Source organism: Procambarus clarkii, chromosome 23 (assembly GCF_040958095.1).
Source record: "Procambarus clarkii isolate CNS0578487 chromosome 23, FALCON_Pclarkii_2.0, whole genome shotgun sequence".
Taxonomy (NCBI): Eukaryota; Metazoa; Arthropoda; class Malacostraca; order Decapoda; family Cambaridae; genus Procambarus; species Procambarus clarkii.
Window position 1 is genome coordinate 10583384 of NC_091172.1, and position 16541 is coordinate 10599924.

The 16541-nt window shown below is 39.6% G+C and overlaps 1 protein-coding gene across 2 annotated transcripts in view; it reads right to left on the bottom strand.

Annotated features, from left to right (window-relative positions):
* gudu (Armadillo repeat-containing protein gudu) overlaps positions 1-16541 on the bottom strand; it is a 136842-nt gene that overhangs the window by 90052 nt on the left and 30249 nt on the right. The gene's annotated exons all lie outside the window — the stretch shown is intronic.

The window sequence follows — 16541 nt, forward strand, 5'->3', positions numbered from 1 at the left end:
GCTGTATTGTATAAACAAGTTAACCATAGAAAACGTAACTTGTAGTGGAATTACCGTCTATAGAAAACGGGATATCATCACCACATACTATTATAAATTCTCCACCTATTATGGTGGGAATTATTCTTAAATACATTAGTCTTTGGACTTTACCATCATAAAAACATCTCATATAAATTAACTTAATTATCAATATTAAAGTAGAGTTAATGTGACCCTTCTATCACTTTCTGTCATCTGGACAATGTAAGCCAGGCGTCAGGGTGAGGAAGGAGGGGCAGCCATTGTTTATATTAGACCAGAGGCTCACGGGAGCAAATACGGCTCCTGTTAATTTTACTTGGACGTAGTGTTATGGAAACCAAAGGTGTACCATCTTCAACACGCTGTCAACAAATTCAAGTTAAGTGTTCTTCCGAAACCCATTTATCTTTCATTTATGGCCATTAATGTCAGTGGATATAGGGTGATCCGGTTAGAGCACAAGGCAGCCTCAAACTAAAGGTAATTAGCCCAGGTCTTCATTGTTCCATGTACAGTGTTTCTCTGATATAGCTGTCATATATAGGAATCTGGCTTCAGCTAGCGCCCTTTTGACAGGTCAAGACGAGGAAGCATGCTTTGTGCATCAGTTACCAGGGTGATGGAAGCTACCTCAAAGAGGGAAAATGTGGTGTCTACATCCTGGTTATACCTGGTGGACTAAGGCCTGCTGTACAATAAGATAAGGAACCTCTTCAATGTATGTAGTCTAATACTGTAGTTTGATTGGCTGCATATATATAAATTAAATTAATATAAACCCCCCTAATGTGTAGAGGATCGATTTGTGAGATTATGAGATTATTGCAGAAATACAGTCCACTTATCATTATACAAATTGCTATCGAAGTATATAAATTAATGTAAATATAAATTCTATATAAATTCATATAAATTAAATAAATATAAATCTCACAGGTCAGTCACCACATTGGGTTGCAACATGGTGCACAGATGGTGCACAGCCTACGGCCCCCAGCATATGCTAATGATAACAATGATGATGATTGCAAAGGGGAGAATGATGTAATTTTGCTTAGTATTGAAAAAGAAATAAATACAAAAATTCAAAATTTAGAAATGTCAAAAGGATCGTTTAGCATATGGCGGGTATGAGGTTCCATTTTATGAACGAGTGAAAACCCAAAATGATTCGCCCTAGTATCTTTTTTTTTTTTATAAAAAAATATGGGAGTGTAGAGTGGTAGGAGGTAAGTTAGGGTAATCATGGAGGAGTGTTATACGGTAGAGATGAATTCAAATGCGATTGATAAGAAATAGGTGTGAATAATAATATTAATTGAGTGAAGATGGATACATACATACTCAACTCATGTGTGCAGTAACAGTTGTCTCACTGGGATGAGGAGGAGGATGTAGAAATGTCTCACACCACAAAGCGAGATACTCTCTCCCTCTCCAGGCGTAAGTCGTGGTGAAAACACTGTTAAAAACAAAATATTCCCTGTTTCCTCTCTCTCTCACACACACACTGGTTGAAATTGGATAAGTTTAGATTTAGGAAAGACTTGGGTAAATACTGGTTAAGTAACAGGGTTGTTGATTTGTGGAACCAATTGCCGCGTAACATTGTGGAGGTGGGGTCCCTCGATTGTTTCAAGCATGGGTTGGACATGTATATGAGTGGGATTGGGTGGTTATAAATAGGAGCTGCCTCGTATGGGCCAACAGGCCTTCTGCAGTTGCCTTTGTTCTTATGTTCTTATGTAACACAACGGAGCTATATCTGATACCAATTTCGGGGCGGCGTGAGGCTCCTGCAGCAAGGAAGTGGTTTGCTCTCTCCCCTCCGACGTGACCACAGGAATTTAGAGTTAATTGTTTATTTCCCTTCACTCTCACAGGCAAACATCCTCTCAGGTGGAGAGTCCTGACACAACTGAGCTGGTCAGCACACTCTTGTGTGACCACATCCTCCCCCTGCTCCTCCTCCTCCCCCCCCTACACTCCCTCTGCCTTACTCCCTTCCCACATGTTACCTGTCAGTCAATGTCAATTCTTTAATCCCCTCTTTCTGTCTGTCCTATCCACTCAAACCAGACAGTTTCTCTGTTTGCTGGTGTTGTCCTTTTCTTTCACATTTATTTACCAGGCACTCCAGGCAAAGGGGATATTAATAGGGTATTAAAAGTATCAACACAAGACAGAACACGAAACAATGGGTATAAATTGGATAAGTTTAGATTTAGGAAAGACTTGGGTAAATACTGGTTCAGTAACAGGGTTGTTGATTTGTGGAATCAATTACCGCGTAACGTGGTGGAGGTGGGGTCCCTCCATTGTTTCAAGCGCGGGTTGGACAAGTATATGAGTGGGATTGGGTGGTTATAAATAGGAGTTGCCTCGTATGGGCCAATAGGCCTTCTGCAGTTGCCTTTGTTCTTATGTTCCATTACATGACAATAGATAGTCCCTCAGTCCCTCAGTCAGTCACTCAGGCGGTGAGCGACTCAAACAGTCAACAAGAGAGTAGAAAGAGAGGAGAGTTCTCTCTCACGGCATTAATATTTAGAGTTAACCATAGATTTAAATAATACAAAATTACACTTGAAGTAGATAAAATGAAAAACAGACAGAGAGAGGCAGACAGACAGACAGACAGACTGTCTGTCTGTCTGACTGTAACATTTGGCAAGGAAGCTCAGTAGAAAGGTTTCCATGGAGAATCATTGGAATCGTCTTTTAAACTATACTGTACGCAGATAGTTTTGAAATCGGCCCCAGTTTGCTAAAGCAAAGTTCCAGGCTTCAGATGGAGGCGGAGGTGGGGTGGGTAGGTCTAACTGAAGATAAATTTGGACCCCATAGTGGTCGCTTGTGAGTGTGGGCTCAACTGACCATGTTGCTGCATCTCTTAGGGAGGCTGAAACGAAGGTTAGGTCTAATCTGCCTCCTTGGATGTGGGTAGGTTCATTCTTGTTTAGGATTTGTATTTCTGGAAGCTGGTCCAGTAGATGTGTAATGTGTATGCCGGCTTCATTTGTTCTGTTCGAGCCCAGTGCCAATCGATGATGGGCATTAAAATCTCCACAAATGATTGTGTTTGTTGTTGTCGCGTGTCCAAATAACACAGAGAGATCCATTTCGGCTTGTGGAGACCTGAACACATTGAACACTTCAAGTTTGTCGTGTCTTAGCTCAATGGTGACTCCCATTACCTCTGTCCCTGCTCCACAATTGGGTGGGCTGGTTATGGATTTGGAGATCAAGTCACATTTTACATAGATTGCACATCCTGAGGACAGAGTTGGACTCTCTGCGGGAGGAGGTGCGTCAGCTCAAAAAACAACGAGAAGTAACGAAGGAGGAGACCAGCAGTAAAGGGACCTCGTCTTGGAGAGTTGTGAAAGACAGAGGCCTTAAGAAGACTTTGATAAAGCCGCCTTCAAACGCCATAGCAACTTCTAATTCATTTGACGTTTTGGAGGACGAGTGCTGTGGAGAGACTGTGGATCGCGCAAAAGGGAAAGCAACGAAGAGAAAGGAAGCGCAGGCCCCTCAGAAAGTAAAGGAAGTACCTAAGCAAACATTAGTTGTGGGAGATTCCCAGATAAGGTATTTGGATAGAACGTTTTGTGCTAGAGATAGGGGGAACAGGTTAAGGGTTTGCTATCCCGGAGCTGGCATTGGTGATATTATAAACAACATGAATGATATTATGGCTGGTAATGGGAACAATCCCATTATTTGCATTAGCGTGGGAGGAAATGATGTTGGTCGAGTTAGGAGTGAGGAACTGATTCAGAGGTATAAAACAGCCATAGAGTTAGTTAGGAGCAAGGGAGGAATCCCGATCATATGTGGCATTCTTCCAAGAAAGGGAGTGGGAAATGAATGGATATCGAGGGCACTTGGTGTCAATTGCCGGCTGGAAAGATATTGCAAATCAAATGCAATATCTTTCATAGACAACTGGGAACACTTCTATGGAAGAAATGAAATGTATGCTCGTGATGGGGTGCATCTATCGAGAGCTGGGGTTGTTGCTGTTGCGAACTCGTTAGAAGAAGTGGTTAGAGGTGTTTGTTTGGGTTTAAACTGTTAGTAGATAGAGGTATGGGAATTGATTTGGAGGAAGGAGGTAATAAAAGTATGTGTTTGTGGGAGAAAGGAATTGGCAAAACGATCAGGGAAAGAGAAGGTCCGCAAAATAACAATTCACTTAGGGTATATTACACTAACAGTAGAAGTCTAAGAAATAAAATTAACGAATTAAATGCTCTTGTCTGCACAGAAAAAATAGATATTATTGCACTTACCGAAACGTGGATGAATGTAGAAAATAGAGAACTATTAGCTGAATATCAAATATATGGATTTAAACTATTTCACACAGATAGATATATTAGACGAGGAGGTGGAGTAGCCATATATGTTAGGGACAATTTGAAATGTAGTCTCAAAGAGGGAATCAAAACAGAGCCACACACAGAAACTATTTGGATTGAATTAAACGAAAAAGCTAATAATATTATAATAGGAGTAATATATAGGCCACCAAATTTAGACAGAATGGAAGCAAAGCATCTATGGGATGAAATATCTAGAGCATCTAGATCTAACAGTATTTATGTCATGGGTGACTTTAATTTTAGCGGAATAAACTGGTTGAACAAAACAGGGAATAGTGAAGCAGAAGATTTTCTAGAATTAATTGACGATTGCTTTCTTACGCAACACATTAAGGAACCAACACGGGAAAATAATATTTTAGATTTAGTGTTAACAAACAGGGAAACGCAAATTAATGACATCGAAATAGGGAGTGAGCTAGGGAGCAGTGATCACAAAGAAATCAGATTTAGCATAGAATGGAATAGACCAGTAGGAGAAAATTCTGTTAAAGTGCCAGATTTTCGAAAAGCTGATTTTAATAGCCTAAGAAATTTTTTGGGTCAAATTGATTGGAAAGTCTTGGGTATGGGGTGTGGGCCGGTCTTGGAGCGAGACATGAACCCAGCGATAGGTGACTTAAATGGGGATTTCGATGTGGATTCAATATATAACTTATTTAAGAATATTCTAAACAAAGCACAGGAACGTAGTATACCATACAAATTGAATAGATCGAATACTAATGACCCAAAGTGGATAACAAAGAATTTGAAGAACCTTATAGGTAAAAAGAGAGCTTGGTACAAAAGGATTAAAAATGGGGAGGTCACTTTAGAACAGGAATTCGTACAACTGGTTAGAAATGTTAAAAAAGAGATAAGGAAAGCAAAAAGAAACTATGAAGTTCGCATAGCAGGGCAAGCAAAGACAAATCCTAAAGGGTTTTTTCAGTTATATCGTACTAAGACTAGGGAAAGGATAGGTCCATTAAAAACTGAGACAGGTCAAATAACAGATAGTGATGAAGAGATGAGTAGTATTTTTAATAAATATTTTGTATCTGTATTTACTAAAGAGGAACTTAACAATATGCCTTCAGCCGAACAAGTCTATGTGGGTGGGGACGAGGACAGGTTGACGAGTTTAGCAGTTACCAGGGAGGATGTTCTTAAACAAATAGTAAAACTCAAACCAAACAAATCCCCAGGGCCGGATGAAGTGTTTGCCAGGGTGCTTAAAGAATGCAAAGAGGAGCTTTGTGACCCACTGTCAACCATATTTAATAAATCAATAGAGTCAGGCAGAGTGCCAGAGTTTTGGAAAGTTGCTAATGTGATACCAGTTTTTAAGAAAGGAGATAGATCACTTGCGTCTAACTATCGACCAATTAGCCTAACGTCTATTGTGGGAAAGTTACTCGAATCTATAATAGCAAATAAAATTCGTCTTCATCTTGAAAAACATAAATTAATAATTGAGTCGCAACATGGTTTTATAAATGGCCGTTCATGTTTAACAAATTTGTTATCTTTTTATTCTAGCATTGTTGAGGCAGTTGATAGTGGTAAGGATTGCGATGTTGTATACCTTGACTTTAGCAAAGCTTTTGATACAGTGCCACATGAAAGACTGATTAAAAAAATAGAGTCTCATGGTATTGGGGGTGCTATATTAAGCTGGATTAGGGCATGGCTATACCAAAGGAAACAGAGAGTTAGTATAAATGGAATCAAGTCAGAGTGGGAAAATGTTGTAAGTGGAGTGCCTCAAGGCTCTGTCCTGGGACCTCTGTTGTTTATAATATATATAAATGATTTAGATTCAGGTTTGAGTAGCAACATTTGCAAATTTGCCGATGATACGAAAATCGGTAGGGAAATTAATTCGGAGGAGGACTCACTATCACTTCAAGTTGATCTAGATAGGGTTTTGAAATGGTCAAAGGATTGGCAGATGCAGTTTAATGCTGATAAATGTAAAGTTCTGAGGTTAGGTAATGATGATAGAGTTACAAGATACGAGCTAGATGGTGTTGTGATTGCGAAGTCGGATTGCGAAAGGGATCTGGGAGTTATGATTAGTAAGAATTTAAAACAAAAGGATCAATGCATAAATGTTCGTAATAAGGCAAATCGGACACTTGGATTTATTAATCGCAGCGTTAGTAACAAGACACCTGGTGTGGTTCTCAAGCTATATCTTGCTCTAGTTAGGCCCCATTTAGATTATGCAGTTCAGTTTTGGTCGCCATATTATAGAATGGATATAAATTCACTTGAACGTGTCCAGCGTAGGATGACTAAGTTAATTCCCCAAATTAGAAATCTTTCATATGAAGAAAGATTAACAAAGCTTAAGTTGCATTCACTGGAAAGGCGAAGAGTTAGGGGTGACATGATAGAGGTTTACAAGTGGATGAATGGACATAACCGGGGGGATATTAATAGGGTATTAAAAGTATCAACACAGGACAGAACACGAAACAATGGATATAAATTGGATAAGTTTAGATTTAGGAAAGACTTGGGTAAATACTGGTTCGGTAACAGGGTTGTTGATTTGTGGAACCAATTGCCGCGTAACATTGTGGAGGTGGGGTCCCTCGATTGTTTCAAGCACGGGTTGGACAAGTATATGAGTGGGATTGGGTGGTTATAGAATAGGAGCTGCCTCGTATGGGCCAATAGGCCTTCTGCAGTTACCTTTGTTCTTATGTTCTTATCCCCTGGATTGCCCATTGATCCATGGAAGGAAGAAGCCTCGATAGCCTGAGATTTTAGGTTCTAATCCGGCTCGAAGCAAGCTCTCCTGTAGTATCCGGATGTCTATGCCTTTGGTTACTGCTATGCATTGCAAGTGTTGCAATTTAGTGCGCAGTCCTTGTGCATTCCATTGCAGGAACTTTAGAATTCTAGGTTCTTGGAATTTGCTGATAATTCCGTGGTATCCATGGAGTCTGATGAACACGCCATGGAAGTTGCAATTGGTGTATAGGTTCTTAGTGGACCTGAAATTGACTCATCAGTGTCGCTTTCCGACGAGCTGGACTCTATCTGCTTTTTATGGGGGTGTCTCCTGCCCTGCTGTCTTGACGGTGTGGATATTACATCTTCGAATTTTTTGAGCTTGTGCTCAATTGTCTTCCGAGTCTCTGTGGTTTGCTTGATTCCATGTGAAGACAGCAGACTTTCGATCAACTCAGTGACCAAAGTTTTGAGCATTGGCCAGAGAGCGTCCAGTTCAGTGGGAGCACTATTTAATGTTGTGCAGGTTAGGGGCCTAGTGGCTTTTAGACCCTTCTCGGTGGTAACTTTGGCACTGGAATTGCTACTCCTATTGGCCCCAGTGTGCTTGCTGGATGAAATGGGAGGCCGACTGCTTTGAACATGATTCTTATGTCTTCCATCTTTCTTTTTGTCCTGTACAGAGGTCTTCTCACCCTTCACCATGGCCGATGGTGAAGGGCCGTGTGCCCCCTCTTCCTGAATGGGTAGACCCCACGCGGTTTTAGTGGGCATGGGAGCTGGTATTCGTTTTGGTGGGGGTTTCGGCTCCGCTGTAGGCGTGGTGGGGTTCGTTTGAAGCCTTCCAAGACTCAAAAGCTGCACTTCAAATACTAGGACAAAAACAGTGGAAAGATAATGTGGAAATAATTACCACCATTTTGTATCTTGGAACAGTCGCTAAAGGCAAAGGACTCAACATAACTTTAAGCTGGATCCCATCCCATATTGGAATCCCATTAAATGAAAAAGCTGATGAAATTGCTAAATTGGCAACTCGTCATCCAGTGATACATAAAACAATTCAACCCAGCCTAGAGAACATAAAAAACATCATCACCAAAAAACTCTCACATCTCAACAAAGCCTACCTGCACCAGAGAATAGCTGAAGGTTCGCCATCTGCAACATGGTATCTTCAGGCAACCAAATTAGAAAGGTTAAATATCCCAAAAGGAATCCACAGGGAAATAGCAGTTAGGTTATATAGACTACGTCTAGGTTACAGATGCAACTGGGAGATTGGTGAACCCCGACAGAGAGAGTGCATCTTCTGCCAAACTGTCACAGAAAAGCCATTACTTCACTATCTACTGGAATGTGAAGCAACCAATGACCTTAGAAGAGCTTTAAGAGTTCCTGAATCATGCAGTGGCCACCCTGAAGCCATCAACACAGCCACTCTCCTGGTCAACAAAGGTGTCCAGCAGCTGGACACCCTCATAAAGACTGTGAAGCAGTATCCTTCCCCGCGATAACAGCTTGATGGTTAAATGCAACCTCAGAAATACTGAGAAAAAAACAAAAAACAAAATTGTACCACTTACGGGCTATTCATGCCCGTGCCACCTCTTGGGTGGCTTAATCTTTATCAATCAATCAATCAGATAAAGTTTATTCTCAGTCAGGTAGTATTCACATAGGAGAGACAATAAGAACATTTTACACAATAATAAAGTTATTTCTCGCATATGCCTACCAAAAACGATGTTCCTCCTCGGACCACCACCTCACACAATGAGCTCCAACGTCCACCATCTCCCAGGGGTGGTACCATACCACACTGCCAACGTCACCTACCTGCAAATGCTGGTACTACCAATCCCCTCCCACAAGGGGTAATAGTCTTTAAATCATTTATCATTCATTCTTTAAATCATTTTATATCTTAACCTATTTTATGTAAATATTTATTGATAACCAGTGAGTATAGCCAAGACATCTTGATAATTTTATTTATCAAGTATGCTTTCTAGTTCAACTCTGATTTATGCATATTCCATTACGCAGTAACTTTTCTAACCACGTGTAGTTAGTACAAGTGTATCTAGATTGTTTCAAGCGCGGGTTGGACATGTATATGAGTGGGATTGGGTGGTTACAGATAGGAGCTGCCTCGTATGGGCCAATAGGCCTTCTTCAGTTACCTTTGTTCTTATGTTCTTAGATTAAGAGTGTGATGTTACATAAGAACAAAGGTAACTGCAGAAGGCCTATTGGCCCATACGAGGCAGCTCCTATTCTATAACCACCCAATCCCACTCATATACTTGTCCAACCCGTGCTTGAAACAATCGAGGGACCCCACCTCCACAATGTTACGCGGCAATTGGTTCCACAAATCAACAACCCTGTTACTGAACCAGTATTTACCCAAGTCTTTCCTAAATCTAAACTTATCCAATTTATACCCATTGTTTCGTGTTCTGTCCTGTGTTGATACTTTTAATACCCTACCAATATCCCCCCGGTTATGTCCATTCATCCACTTGTAAACCTCTATCATGTCACCCCTAACTCTTCGCCTTTCCAGTGAATGCAACTTAAGCTTTGTTAATCTTTCTTCATATGAAAGATTTCTAATTTGGGGAATTAACTTAGTCATCCTACGCTGGACACGTTCAAGTGAATTTATATCCATTCTATAATATGGCGACCAAAACTGAACTGCATAATCTAAATGGGGCCTAACTAGAGCAAGATATAGCTTGAGAACCACACCAGGTGTCTTGTTACTAACGCTGCGATTAATAAATCCAAGTGTCCGATTTGCCTTATTACGAACATTTATGCATTGATCCTTTTGTTTTAAATTCTTACTAATCATAACTCCCAGATCCCTTTCGCAATCCGACTTCGCAATCACAACACCATCTAGCTCGTATCTTGTAACTCTATCATCATTACCTAACCTCAGAACTTTACATTTATCAGCATTAAACTGCATCTGCCAATCCTTTGACCATTTCAAAACCCTATCTAGATCAACTTGAAGTGATAGTGAGTCCTCCTCCGAATTAATTTCCCTACCGATTTTCGTATCATCGGCAAATTTGCAAATGTTGCTACTCAAACCTGAATCTAAATCATTTATATATATTATAAACAACAGAGGTCCCAGGACAGAGCCTTGAGGCACTCCACTTACAACATTTTCCCACTCTGACTTGATTCCATTTATACTAACTCTCTGTTTCCTTTGGTATAGCCATGCCCTAATCCAGCTTAATATAGCACCCCCAATACCATGAGACTCTATCTTTTTAATCAGTCTTTCATGTGGCACTGTATCAAAAGCTTTGCTAAAGTCAAGGTATACAACATCGCAATCCTTACCACTATCAACTGCCTCAACAATGCTAGAATAAAAAGATAACAAATTTGTTAAACATGAACGGCCATTTATAAAACCGTGTTGCGACTCAATTATTAATTTATGTTTTTCAAGATGAAGACGAATTTTATTTGCTATTATAATAGCAAATAAAATAATTTATTTGGGTCGGTCAGGTGAAGTCACAGTGAGAGGTTGTGTTAACCGGAGCTCCTGAGTGTTGTTATATTATCATAGCAATATGGAAGTTGTAGTGAAGGACCTGGTGACTCTAGTGGGAGCCCTGAGGACAGAGTTGGACTCTCTGCGGGAGGAGGTGCGTCAGCTTAAAAAACAACGAGAAGTAACGAAGGAGGAGACCAGCAGTAAAGGGACCTCGTCTTGGAGAGTTGCGAAAGACAGGGGCCTTAAGAAGACTTTGATAAAGCCGCCTTCAAACGCCATAGCAACTTCAAATTCATTTGACGTTTTGGAGGACGAGTGCTGTGGAGAGACTGTGGATCGCGCAAAAGGGAAAGCAACGAAGAGAAAGGAAGCGCAGGCCCCTCAGAAAGTAAAGGAAGTACCTAAGCAAACATTAGTTGTGGGAGATTCCCAGATAAGGTATTTGGATAGAACGTTTTGTGCTAGAGATAGGGGGAACAGGTTAAGGGTTTGCTATCCCGGAGCTGGCATTGGTGATATTATAAACAACATGAATGATATTATTTCTGGTAATGGGAACAATCCCATTATTTGCATTAGCGTGGGAGGAAATGATGTTGGTCGAGTCAGGAGTGAGGAACTGATTCAGAGGTATAAAACAGCCATAGAGTTAGTTAGGAGCAAGGGAGGAATCCCGATCATATGTGGCATTCTTCCAAGAAAGGGAGTGGGAAATGAATGGATATCGAGGGCACTTGGTGTCAATTGCCGGCTGGAAAGATATTGCAAATCAAATGCAATATCTTTCATAGACAACTGGGAACACTTCTATGGAAGAAATGAAATGTATGCTCGTGATGGGGTGCATCTATCGAGAGCTGGGGTTGTTGCTGTTGCGAACTCGCTAGAAGAAGTGGTTAGAGGTGTTTGTTTGGGTTTAAACTGTTAGTAGATAGAGGTATGGGAATTGATTTGGAGGAAGGAGGTAATAAAAGTATGTGTTTGTGGGAGAAAGGAATTGGCAAAACGATCAGGGAAAGAGAAGGTCCGCAAAATAACAATTCACTTAGGGTATATTACACTAACAGTAGAAGTCTAAGAAATAAAATTAACGAATTAAATGCTCTTGTCTGCACAGAAAAAATAGATATTATTGCACTTACCGAAACGTGGATGAATGTAGAAAATAGAGAACTATTAGCTGAATATCAAATATATGGATTTAAACTATTTCACACAGATAGATATATTAGACGAGGAGGTGGAGTAGCCATATATGTTAGGGACAATTTGAAATGTAGTCTCAAAGAGGGAATCAAAACAGAGCCACACACAGAAACTATTTGGATTGAATTAAACGAAAAAGCTAATAATATTATAATAGGAGTAATATATAGGCCACCAAATTTAGACAGAATGGAAGCAAAGCATCTATGGGATGAAATATCTAGAGCATCTAGATCTAACAGTATTTATGTCATGGGTGACTTTAATTTTAGCGGAATAAACTGGTTGAACAAAACAGGGAATAGTGAAGCAGAAGATTTTCTAGAATTAATTGACGATTGCTTTCTTACGCAACACATTAAGGAACCAACACGGGAAAATAATATTTTAGATTTAGTGTTAACTAACAGGGAAACGCAAATTAATGACATCGAAATAGGGAGTGAGCTAGGGAGCAGTGATCACAAAGAAATCAGATTTAGCATAGAATGGAATAGACCAGTAGGAGAAAATTCTGTTAAAGTGCCAGATTTTCGAAAAGCTGATTTTAATAGCCTAAGAAATTTTTTGGGTCAAATTGATTGGAAAGGCTTGGGTATGGGGTGTGGGCCGGTCTTGGAGCGAGACATGAACCCAGCGATAGGTGACTTAAATGGGGATTTCGATGTGGATTCAATATATAACTTATTTAAGAATATTCTAAACAAAGCACAGGAACGTAGTATACCATACAAATTGAATAGATCGTATACTAATGACCCAAAGTGGATAACAAAGAATTTGAAGAACCTTATAGGTAAAAAGAGAGCTTGGTACAAAAGGATTAAAAATGGGGAGGTCACTTTAGAACAGGAATTCGTACAACTGGTTAGAAATGTTAAAAAAGAGATAAGGAAAGCAAAAAGAAACTATGAAGTTCGCATAGCAGGGCAAGCAAAGACAAATCCTAAAGGGTTTTTTCAGTTATATCGTACTAAGACTAGGGAAAGGATAAGAACATAAGAACATAAGAACAAAGGTAACTGCAGAAGGCCTATTGGCCCATACGAGGCAGCTCCTATTCTATAACCACCCAATCCCACTCATATACTTGTCCAACCCGTGCTTGAAACAATCGAGGGACCCCACCTCCACAATGTTACGCGGCAATTGGTTCCACAAATCAACAACCCTGTTACTGAACCAGTATTTACCCAAGTCTTTCCTAAATCTAAACTTATCCAATTTATATCCATTGTTTCGTGTTCTGTCCTGTGTTGATACTTTTAATACCCTATTAATATCCCCCCGGTTATGTCCATTCATCCACTTGTAAACCTCTATCATGTCACCCCTAACTCTTCGCCTTTCCAGTGAATGCAACTTAAGCTTTGTTAATCTTTCTTCATATGAAAGATTTCTAATTTGGGGAATTAACTTAGTCATCCTACGCTGGACACGTTCAAGTGAATTTATATCCATTCTATAATATGGCGACCAAAACTGAACTGCATAATCTAAATGGGGCCTAACTAGAGCAAGATATAGCTTGAGAACCACACCAGGTGTCTTGTTACTAACGCTGCGATTAATAAATCCAAGTGTCCGATTTGCCTTATTACGAACATTTATGCATTGATCCTTTTGTTTTAAATTCTTACTAATCATAACTCCCAGATCCCTTTCGCAATCCGACTTCGCAATCACAACACCATCTAGCTCGTATCTTGTAACTCTATCATCATTACCTAACCTCAGAACTTTACATTTATCAGCATTAAACTGCATCTGCCAATCCTTTGACCATTTCAAAACCCTATCTAGATCAACTTGAAGTGATAGTGAGTCCTCCTCCGAATTAATTTCCCTACCGATTTTCGTATCATCGGCAAATTTGCAAATGTTGCTACTCAAACCTGAATCTAAATCATTTATATATATTATAAACAACAGAGGTCCCAGGACAGAGCCTTGAGGCACTCCACTTACAACATTTTCCCACTCTGACTTGATTCCATTTATACTAACTCTCTGTTTCCTTTGGTATAGCCATGCCCTAATCCAGCTTAATATAGCACCCCCAATACCATGAGACTCTATTTTTTTAATCAGTCTTTCATGTGGCACTGTATCAAAAGCTTTGCTAAAGTCAAGGTATACAACATCGCAATCCTTACCACTATCAACTGCCTCAACAATGCTAGAATAAAAAGATAACAAATTTGTTAAACATGAACGGCCATTTATAAAACCATGTTGCGACTCAATTATTAATTTATGTTTTTCAAGATGAAGACGAATTTTATTTGCTATTATAGATTCGAGTAACTTTCCCACAATAGACGTTAGGCTAATTGGTCGATAGTTAGACGCAAGTGATCTATCTCCTTTCTTAAAAACTGGTATCACATTAGCAACTTTCCAAAACTCTGGCACTCTGCCTGACTCTATTGATTTATTAAATATGGTTGACAGTGGGTCACAAAGCTCCTCTTTGCATTCTTTAAGCACCCTAGCAAACACTTCATCCGGCCCTGGGGATTTGTTTGGTTTGAGTTTTACTATTTGTTTAAGAACATCCTCCCTGGTAACTGCTAAACTCGTCAACCTGTCCTCGTCCCCACCCACATAGACTTGTTCGGCTGAAGGCATATTGTTAAGTTCCTCTTTAGTAAATACAGATACAAAATATTTATTAAAAATACTACTCATCTCTTCATCACTATCTGTTATTTGACCTGTCTCAGTTTTTAACGGACCTATCCTTTCCCTAGTCTTAGTACGATATAACTGAAAAAAAACCTTTAGGATTTGTCTTTGCTTGCCCTGCTATGCGAACTTCATAGTTTCTTTTTGCTTTCCTTATCTCTTTTTTAACATTTCTAACCAGTTGTACGAATTCCTGTTCTAAAGTGACCTCCCCATTTTTAATCCTTTTGTACCAAGCTCTCTTTTTACCTATAAGGTTCTTCAAATTCTTTGTTATCCACTTTGGGTCATTAGTATACGATCTATTCAATTTGTATGGTATACTACGTTCCTGTGCTTTGTTTAGAATATTCTTAAATAAGTTATATATTGAATCCACATCGAAATCCCCATTTAAGTCACCTATCGCTGGGTTCATGTCTCGCTCCAAGACCGGCCCACACCCCATACCCAAGCCTTTCCAATCAATTTGACGCAAAAAATTTCTTAGGCTATTAAAATCAGCTTTTCGAAAATCTGGCACTTTAACAGAATTTTCTCCTACTGGTCTATTCCATTCTATGCTAAATCTGATTTCTTTGTGATCACTGCTCCCTAGCTCACTCCCTATTTCGATGTCATTAATTTGCGTTTCCCTGTTAGTTAACACTAAATCTAAAATATTATTTTCCCGTGTTGGTTCCTTAATGTGTTGCGTAAGAAAGCAATCGTCAATTAATTCTAGAAAATCTTCTGCTTCACTATTCCCTGTTTTGTTCAACCAGTTTATTCCGCTAAAATTAAAGTCACCCATGACATAAATACTGTTAGATCTAGATGCTCTAGATATTTCATCCCATAGATGCTTTGCTTCCATTCTGTCTAAATTTGGTGGCCTATATATTACTCCTATTATAATATTATTAGCTTTTTCGTTTAATTCAATCCAAATAGTTTCTGTGTGTGGCTCTGTTTTGATTCCCTCTTTGAGACTACATTTCAAATTGTCCCTAACATATATGGCTACTCCACCTCCTCGTCTAATATATCTATCTGTGTGAAATAGTTTAAATCCATATATTTGATATTCAGCTAATAGTTCTCTATTTTCTACATTCATCCACGTTTCGGTAAGTGCAATAATATCTATTTTTTCTGTGCAGACAAGAGCATTTAATTCGTTAATTTTATTTCTTAGACTTCTACTGTTAGTGTAATATACCCTAAGTGAATTGTTATTTTGCGGACCTTCTCTTTCCCTGATCGTTTTGCCAATTCCTTTCTCCCACAAACACATACTTTTATTACCTCCTTCCTCCAAATCAATTCCCATACCTCTATCTACTAACAGTTTAAACCCAAACAAACACCTCTAACCACTTCTTCTAGCGAGTTCGCAACAGCAACAACCCCAGCTCTCGATAGATGCACCCCATCACGAGCATACATTTCATTTCTTCCATAGAAGTGTTCCCAGTTGTCTATGAAAGATATTGCATTTGATTTGCAATATCTTTCCAGCCGGCAATTGACACCAAGTGCCCTCGATATCCATTCATTTCCCACTCCCTTTCTTGGAAGAATGCCACATATGATCGGGATTCCTCCCTTGCTCCTAACTAACTCTATGGCTGTTTTATACCTCTGAATCAGTTCCTCACTCCTGACTCGACCAACATCATTTCCTCCCACGCTAATGCAAATAATGGGATTGTTCCCATTACCAGCCATAATATCATTCATGTTGTTTATAATATCACCAATGCCAGCTCCGGGATAGCAAACCCTTAACCTGTTCCCCCTATCTCTAGCACAAAACGTTCTATCCAAATACCTTATCTGGGAATCTCCCACAACTAATGTTTGCTTAGGTACTTCCTTTACTTTCTGAGGGGCCTGCGCTTCCTTTCTCTTCGTTGCTTTCCCTTTTGCGCGATCCACAGTCTCTCCACAGCACTCGTCCTCCAAAACGTCAAATGAATTTGAAG